Raw genomic sequence first — 9,437 nt, 5'->3', positions numbered from 1 at the left:
CTAGTAGATGAGTGAGGTCGAAGACGCGCCCTCGAAGTCTCATGTTACTCTTGAGACCGAACACGACACCCATGTCCTCGCACACGTTGCTCAAACGATCCCACGTCAACATCAGCATCCTGTCGTCGCCACACGAGTCTCCCTCCGATCGACGAGGAAACAGTCCGAGTTCCACGAACCGTGCAGTTTCCATGACAAGATGACAAACGGCACCGTACTGTTGACGAATTCGATATCTGTCGAGTTCGACCTCGAACCCCTCCGTTTTCTTTGGAATGTTCACCACGTCGTTCGGCGGAACCTCGAACGTGACGACGCGAGTGTCTAACGAGTAGCAAACATCTTTCTCGTTCATGGCCATGAAGGTTGCGCAATCGCAGACGTTCACCACGGTACGAACTCCGTGACGACTGGAGCCGGTGTTCGGATCGACCATCTTCTCCGTGCGTTCGGTACGGGTGCAACCGGAATCGAGTTCCTCCTTCAGAATCGCCGCCTCCTGGCTGCTTTCCACGGCCAACGGGTTCTTGTCGCTTCTCGATCCCGACGACGGCGGCACAAACTCGTTCATGAACCGGATTTTTTTTCCGAGTTTTTGTATTTCGTTGCATTTTCGACGAGGACGGCCTTCTGCGTCCGATAGGTGACGTCGTCCGAGTACGCGTTGCCGATCACGGCCTTGGCGGCGATCATGACGGACGTTTTCCGGTGCCGGGAGGACCGACCAATATACCGTGCATGCTCATCGAACGGTGAGGTTTTAGCTGGTTGATGCCGGAAAGCAGAATGTACAACAACTCGGACAACGCGTTCGAAACGCCGGCAACGTTCTGTATTATGTTGAGCATGTTGAACAGATACTGATAGCCGACCGTTCTCAAATCACCGGGTTGCACGTACACGTGAGGGATCGGACGACCGTCGTCCGATCGCTTGCAACCGTTCAGACAGCCGTTCTTCATGCCTTCGAACCAATCGTCTTCGTAAGACTGTATGATCACCTCGCTCATCGGAACGCTCCTTGAACGATGCGCCTGATCGTAGATTGCGAAGTAAGTTCTAGATTTATCCGGATCCATGAAAGTTACCGGCGTTAGTTTCATGTCCCTAAACGCTTTCCACAGCATAACTATTCCGGGAGACTTGTCCGCGTACTTCTTGCCGAAACGCAACCTCGAATCGGACACGAAGTCGTGTCGGTTTTCGGACGTGACCTACAATCTCGCGATGGCCGCCATCTTCGCCGGGTCTACCCGTTCTTCTTCCGCACATCCTCCGCGTAAGGCGTACACGAAGTGCTTGGTACCGTCGCTACCGTCGTCCGACTCGTGGCCCGGGAACTTTCTGGTGAGGAAATATTCCGCCGAGAACATGTTGGATTCCAGTTTCCACGCTTTCATATGCCGGAACGATATCAGCTGACCGCCATCGGCATCTTTCGTTATGGCGCCCGGGTCCATCTGTTCGATCGACCGTGCCACGGAAGGTGGGCATCCGCGAGATGCGCGTAGCAACAGTTGATCCAATGTCCACACAGCGTTCACGTCGCCTCGTCGTCGTCGCCCAATTTTCTCAAAGCTTGCGTCAATTCCCTTCTGTGTTTGACGCGTCTCGAAGATTCGAAAAGGGTGCGAGGTGACAGCAGTTTGCGTCGCACGAACCACGCCTCGTACGAGTCAAACTCGCGCACGGATTGACGCAGACGTTCTCCTTCCATGCCGGGAATCTTCAGCGCAAAGTACTTCTCCAGTTGCATGTCGTAGTCCAACAATCGCTTCAGATTCGGTACCGGATACGTCACCTTCTTGTTGTGTCGCATGCCAATGGTACCGAGTCCGAGACGGACTTTCAATTGTTTGAAAGCACATGCAATAGCGGCCATACCGTCGTTCTTCTTTCTCTTCTTCCTCGCCCTTCCGTTTTGGCGCTGTTCTCCTCCTCCTTCTTCTTCTTCGTCATCCTCCACCGTCTCTCCTTCCTCGTCGTTACCCTCGTTTTCAGTCTGCTCGCCGTCAAGTTTATCGTATCTGATATCGGTCTTGAGCATGCATTTCCACGTGATGTATCCCTGATTCACCATCAGAATGTCCTTGATAACGCTACCGAACCAATCCTCGAGACGACGTGGATACACCAGCCAGAACACCCTACCACAAGACACGTTTCCCCTCACGCTCTCGTCCACGATCACGCTCGGTTCGAGCAGAGAACACACGAATGCGTATGGCTCGTTTTTACAGTGTAACTGAGTTGCGAATCTGAACATGACCTGCAGAAGCACGTACGTGTGCGGTTGGCATTTGACGAGCGAATCCGTAGGGATCTCGGCAGACGTTGCTTCGACGCACATCACGTGCATCGGTTCGTCGAATCGAAGGTCCTCGTCGATGCCACAATCGGGCCACAGTTCGCACGGTAAAAGTTCATCCTCCGATGGTAGATTACATGTCATGTTGGATAAATAAATGAACGAACAGAAAAAAAATATATTCCTTTTATACTCACACTGCAGCAACGACGTCAGCAGCGTCGTTGTCGTCGTCGTTGGCTGCTGCGGCGGCTGCAGCGTAATAGCGCCTGGTCGGCAGCGGACATGCGATGCCGCCCAGCATGTCGTTTACGCGAGCATCGACATCGCCGTCGACGAAGCCGGTGGCTAGACTATCGCTGTCCATGGGTAACTCGAGATGGTCGGCAATCTCCTTTACTTTGTCGTTGTACATGGTCGCAAGCGTCAGTGCTTTTTGTGGTCATCGTCCCCGGCCCTCGAAGGTAGCGTCATCAAGGCATTCTGAAGCGTGTTGATGAGCCTGTGAAAATCTCCTCTCATCTTCAACTCGTTCAGATTCCCGTCTATCGTACTCAACGTTCCGAACATTTTCTCCCACTGTATCTTTTTTCGCATTAGTGTCCTGAGCTCAACTATCATCGTGCTTTCGTCGAATTCGTCATCTCCGTTCATTTCGTCATCTCCCAATCGGTTACGCAACGTTATCATTTCTCTGAGGATATCTTGCATCTCGTCTTTGGCGTACTGCTTCTTGGCGTTCAGCAATTGAACCACTCCTTCGATTCTGTTGTTGAACTCGTTCATCTTCACGCATATCTTATCGGAGTCGCGACAGAACACCATCACCTGGTCTTCCTCCCTCTCGAATTCAGCCTCGTCGCCGTCCAATGGACGGTAGCGACAGCAGTTAAAGAGCATGGAGATGCAACTGGCGATCATGCTTCTCGTCCTAATTTTCTCCGTCGATTGTTCGACGGTTATAGTATCAGATCATAGAGCCCTAAGAGAGTACGGGAACTTTAATAGCACGTCGACCATCGTCGGTTCCGGCGTTGCCGTCGTCACATATCCCAAGAACGATTGTTCCAGATATCGGAACGGCGTGTGCTACAGAGAGCTCGCAAGCACCGAATACGTGGGAACGTATCTGGAATCGAAGCCGATCGTTTTCGAACTGTTTGTAAGTCTGCCCGGCTTGGGTGATCGGTTGATGAACGCCGTTCAGCGTCATGGCTGGAAGGTAATTCGACACTTTAATCGTACCATGGACCGGGAAGAAAGGGAGGAGGAGGAGGACGTTTCGGTAACGGAAGAAGGTGGACGGCGCTACGTTTTCGGTTCGACGGGTTTTCCAAAAGCTTTGGCGCAAAGGGACGACGAATTGTGCGCCTGCGTCGTTTTTCTCGTCATCTTGGCCGTCGTATCGTGGTCGGTGATTCAGATCACCACTGCGTAACGGTGACGTACACGCACGGCATTCGGAACGTTCGGTACCAATTTCCAGACGCCAGAAGTCAAGTTGTAAGAGACTCCAGTGTCGGTATCGCTGACGACGTAACTGACGCAAATCGGCGGAGGTTCGCGGACGCAACTCACGACCAATCGTCTGAAATGCCAACTACAACCGAAGAGGCAGTGCAACACAGTGACGGGAGGGGGTCTGCCTTTAACTGTCAACGAATCTCCGACTTTTCTGAAAACGCTCTCTGTCGGTATGTACGTATCTATGCCTGTGCTCATCTTTGTCTCGTTTAGCGCCGTGATCGGTATCGCGAGATGCATCTCGGTTGGTTCGAGAAGAAGAAGAAGAAGGAGGAGGGAGAGGAGGAGCGTGATTAGGGGACTCGCCATCGTCAACATCTTCGTCCTCCACTTTTCCTAATTTTCGAAGACGATTTCTCATGGTGTTACTCTTGCTGTCGCGTCTTCGCTTCAATTCGATCGATTTTGCAAGCGGGGCGTTGCCGTCCACGAACAGTATCAGCGCTCTGACGGCCGCATTCGGTTGGGCTCTTACCACGTGATCCGTGTACGCCAACGTATCCTTTGCGAAAGCTTCCACGACGTCATCGAGCGCGAAGCTCTGATACGCGTTCACGATCTCTCCGTTTCCGTCCCTCCAACTTTTTTCGAAACGTTTCCGATAACGCACGAACCGTCTATGCACTGTTGAATGTCCGTAAAATATTCCATGACGTCATTGCCGATCGAGCGAGATCCGAGCCGATGCAGGGTTTGCGTCGCGTCCAGCATCACCACCTCTACGTCACGACAACATTCGGAAAACGATTGGCCCGTTCTTGCCACGCCATCGATTATGTCGGCAAATCTTCCTTTGATACCCATGACGACTTCAGATATACAACTGACGACATATTGAGACGGTCGAACGTATATAAGCCTAAGCTCGGACGGTCTTCTCCACGAGAACCAAAGATGATTCGAAGATCTCAAGCGACGGAGATGCGCAGGAAGAACATCGAGAAGTTCCAGAGCAAATTCTGCTCCATAAGACATTACAGGAACAGAAGGTACACGTCGGTGATGGAAGTCAACCGATTCAACGAGTCCATCGTGCCGACCGATCCGATGCTCGAGGAGCTGTCTTACGTACGCCGGAGCGTTAGCCTGGAGTCGTTGTTGACGAATCCGATCAGAGACCTCGTGATCAAACATTGGGAACGTGGTCACACGATTCGTTTTGCGTACAGAGGTTCTATGCGACCGATCGACGAAATCAACGGGTTCGTGGACTTTCTCAACGAGCACAAGCTGCCCTACCAAAAAGCGTAAAAGTAAAAAAGTAAAAAAAAGGAAAAAGTACAGATGCTTGAACTTAGACGGCTCGTTCAGGCAGACGAACATCGACGACGTCCGTGGTACGATGTCGAGGTGCATGATCAACAACGTTGACTCCGGACTCGTTTCGTTGCGTTGGATGTTGCTAGAGACATTTGCTGCCATGCTCGACGACGCGCACATGAACGCCGTGCAGGCGTGTCTTTATCGAGACTACATTTCCGTGGCCGAAAATATTTTCGTGCACGAAACCGACGTCAGAATCGACCAACCTGCCAGGGACAGACCGATATCCACAGTTGCACCCATGTCGATGACGATTGTGGAAGATTTTCGAGCGAGCTTACCAGCTGACGAGGAACGCAGCAGCGAAGTTCTAGTTTTCTACGCACATAATGTTAAACGTTAGATAACCCAGATATATATATATATAATAAACAAAACAAAAGAAAGAAAAAAGTGTGTAGACCAATATATATTTCTTTTTCCAACAGATATTTAATACCAGAAGTATGTTTTTTTGTTTGTTTTTTTTTAATTATTTTCGTTAGTTAACTTAAATTTTAGAACATTGTATACATATATATATATATATATATATATATTTCATGTTATTTAAGTAGAAATTAAAAAGAAAAAAAACAACAAACACGTTGTCTAGTGTGTTGTGTGTGTGTGTGTGTGTATATATACATCTGTTCTATTTCAACAAACATTTGAAATCTATTCTGTGCAGTTCGGTGTTGCCGGATTGAACGGGCTCCCATTTCAGTTTTGGTAACAGCAGATGAACGTTGACGTAGTCGTAAGTAAGATGGACTCCCGTCTCTTTCAGCGTCAGCCGACACTGCACCAAATACTCGGGAGGCACGTCTACGAATCTGAACGAGAACGCGGTGGTGTACTCGGTCAACGAGACGTTGCGGTCACCGAGAGGATCCACGCATCGAGCGTACACCATCGCAATCATGCATAGGATGCAGTACGGTTTACCGTAGTGGCTGGCGGTTCCGAGTTCCGAGCTACCTTAACCGCGTCAACGTTCAAGCATTGTGCCAGGGTCAGCAGGCCGCCCTGGCTGCCTTTCACGCATCGCGACATGCAATCGGCTTCCATGCACGGTTGCAACTCGATGCCGACGTCGGCTCTGAAACAGCTCTGGTATCCGTTGAACTGCATCACGTCGATGGTCCACGGGTCGGGCAGCAGAGCTTCGTTGGGAACGTTGCGAACGCGATCCAGAAAGTGTCCGCGTTTGCTCAGCAGCTTGGAGACTATCGTGCGCACGTGAAACTCGTACATTCGCTCATCTTCCGAAACCCCCTTCTCGTCTCCCTCGGCATGGCGTCTCTGATACGCCTCCACCATTCTCGTGAGGACGTGCGTGTCTCCTTCGGTCTCCGTCAGATGTTGCGTTATGTCGTTCACGTCGCACGTCGTCTGCACCAACGATACGCCGCCGTCGGCGTTCATGCGTTGCCTGAACCTCGTTCCACATCTTTCCCTCGTCCATTGTGTTTTTTGTTTTTTTGGTTCGCACACTCTCAAGTTAAATTACTTTCGTTAATGGCAGTTTCCAATTTATACATATGTGTATATAAATAAATAAATAAACAGAATAACATTGTTTTATTTTTTTTTCCCTCTTTCCATTCTTTATTTGACTTTTATTTATTTTTTTGTTCCATCATTGAAGTCATTAGTTGAACAATCTTGTGCCAAGCTCAGCTTGCTTACTTTATCTGCTATGTAGTATAAATATGCACCTCTTCATTCTGTGTATAAAAGACAATGATTTGAATGTCAAAGGCCTGTACTATTATATCATAGGATATTTTTCTACTAATGGTTACTAGAAACGTTCTTTCAAAGAAGGATCTCATGTAGCAGTAGAAACGGGCCCATGAAAAACAATTCTGTGTCCAGCAGGCAAAAAAGATTTCTCCTAGCGCATAGTCCTTATCTCTGTCTCTTATACACATCTAGATGTGTATAAGAGACAGATCGTGCGGACGTGAAACTCGTACATTCGCTCATCTTCCGAAACCCCCTTCTCGTCTCCCTCGGCATGGCGTCTCTGATACGCCTCCACCATTCTCGTGAGGACGTCCGTGTCTCCTTCGGTCTCCGTCAGATGTTGCGTTATGTCGTTCACGTCGCACGTCGTCTGCACCAACGATACGCCGCCGTCGGCGTTCATGCGTTGCCTGAACCTCGTTCCGGCGCTTCTGCTGGCCGCATGGCAGCTGGAGTCGGTCTGGTGGGAAACGAAACATTCTTTTCTCAGTTTCCTGTGCCTTCGTATGATGGGTGCAAAGGCGTCGTCCTGTTCGTTGTGTCTCTTCATCGCGACTAAAACTTTCGTCCGATTCCAGACGCTTTTTAAGGTGCATTCACGATGGGCTGGACGACGTGCGAATAGATCCAGTAGCATCCGAATCCTAGGCCGGCCAGTACCGTTATGAATATTATCCAACAGACGATCCTGAACGTAATGGAAACCGTTTTGGCCGGTGTCGAAATTGCCTCGATCATTGCGGTTTTTGTTTTTCTTTCTTTCTCTCTTTTTTTGCGTAATTTGCACGGCGACGTTAACGTCAACGAATAAGAGCTTATTGAAGGGGGAACGATGATAGCGGTTAAAATATGTTTTGCAACGTTGCTATTATCGTGCCTTTCCCTGTTGATACACGATTTGCACGTGCAGAGACGATCGTTGGATTCCACGTTACAATTGGTGGTGAACAGCGTACGGAACAGAACGAGTACGAACCTGTCGTACGACCATAGTTCCGCATGGCAGAGAATAGAAGGCAACTTTACGACCGCGATATTAACAGCGGTAACACCGATGCGGAAGGAACCGGTACAGGCGCAAAAAGTCGGATGGGTGGCAGAAAAACTGCTCGCAGGTCCGGTAATCGCAAAGCTGGGGACGCTGTCGATACTCGGCAGCGTCACTTCAGAGTTTTTGCCTGCGTATGCCTCATCACCCAGACACTGCTCCTTGTCCTAGCGTGTATGAATCACGTCCGAGAACGAAATATGCAGCGTGCGTTGGAAGAGCACAAGTGTCGGTTGAATTTTGGCGACGTGGTCGTCCATTCGAGTACCGGATATCGAATAGTGACGGACGAAGAACGGTCGATGCTGTTGAGAGACGCCGACAGGACCTAAATGCCGTCCGAACCGTGCGAACTCGACGACGATCACGATGAATTCAAATGCTTATCGAAAACGGCATTATACTGGAAACGTGCCGAAACGTACGTGTTCAAACTGTACAACGACACGCGATCGAACGAGACCGTGTTGGTGGACGGTCCCGCGTACGACGAACAAGGAGGCGAATTACCCGTGTACATGCTGAGGAATCTATCCACCGGCAAGATAAGTATTGGTTATCCACCGATTCCCGACACGTACGGACATAGTGTCTCGGACGATTCCAAGATCTACGTTGACGGTCGCGTCACGTCCAGGACAATGACTTTGGATCTTTGAGCGCAACCCGACGACCAGCACTTCCTTCTCACGTAGTCGGAATTCAACTTGTACGTAAATTTCTGCTTCGATCGACGATGGCGGACGCCGGAGAACGGACAGAAATGTTCGTTGGTGTCGAAAAACAGCATGTTCCCCCGTCGGATGGTCCTCGTGATCTCGACGGACGTCGATCGTTCTACCGTTTCTACGACGGATGCCAGTTGTTCGGCAGACAGAACCACCTCCTCCTCCTCCTCCTCTTTCCTCCTTTCCTGCTCTCTCTTCAACAGCTTCCTCGGTACCGGCGGCAGATCGAATGGCGTTCGATGGTCCGAAGGCATAAGATCCCGATGGACGAGCGCGCCTAACACGTCGATACCTTCACCGCCAACACGTCTCAGATATTTTATGGATTTCCGTGTATCGGATACTTTGCAACAGCCGGGTAAACGTAGGGACTTTCCGGCATCGTATATTGCAACGTCGACTTTTCTCATTCCCTGCGCAGCTAGGCGAAGTGCGGACATGAACTCTTTCAGAACTCCGATGCAGCTGATCGGTCTCGGAAAACGCTGGTAAACGTGCAAAGACAACTTGTCGCTGCCCTCGCTCGCGTAGACGTCCGGTGGATGCGGGAGATTGCCCAATTCTTTTACCAATATGGAACGTATCCCATTCGTAATCGAAAGTGCCGTTTCGTCGCTGCACTGAGGCTGATTTCCGTCGTCTATGTCAATCGGAATCGTGTGTATGGGCATGTCGGCCGAGAAAACCTCGCTGAACGTTTCCCGTTTGCTCTCCGTTACGCGAGACTGAAGTGCGTTCGGCGAAGCCACGACGAAACCTCTTGCGTTACCCTCGA

This window comes from Anneissia japonica, unplaced genomic scaffold (assembly GCF_011630105.1).
Source record: "Anneissia japonica isolate Jap-2015-1 unplaced genomic scaffold, ASM1163010v1 scaffold643_len365518_cov145, whole genome shotgun sequence".
NCBI lineage: Eukaryota > Metazoa > Echinodermata > Crinoidea > Comatulida > Comatulidae > Anneissia > Anneissia japonica.
This window is presented reverse-complemented; position numbering follows the sequence as displayed.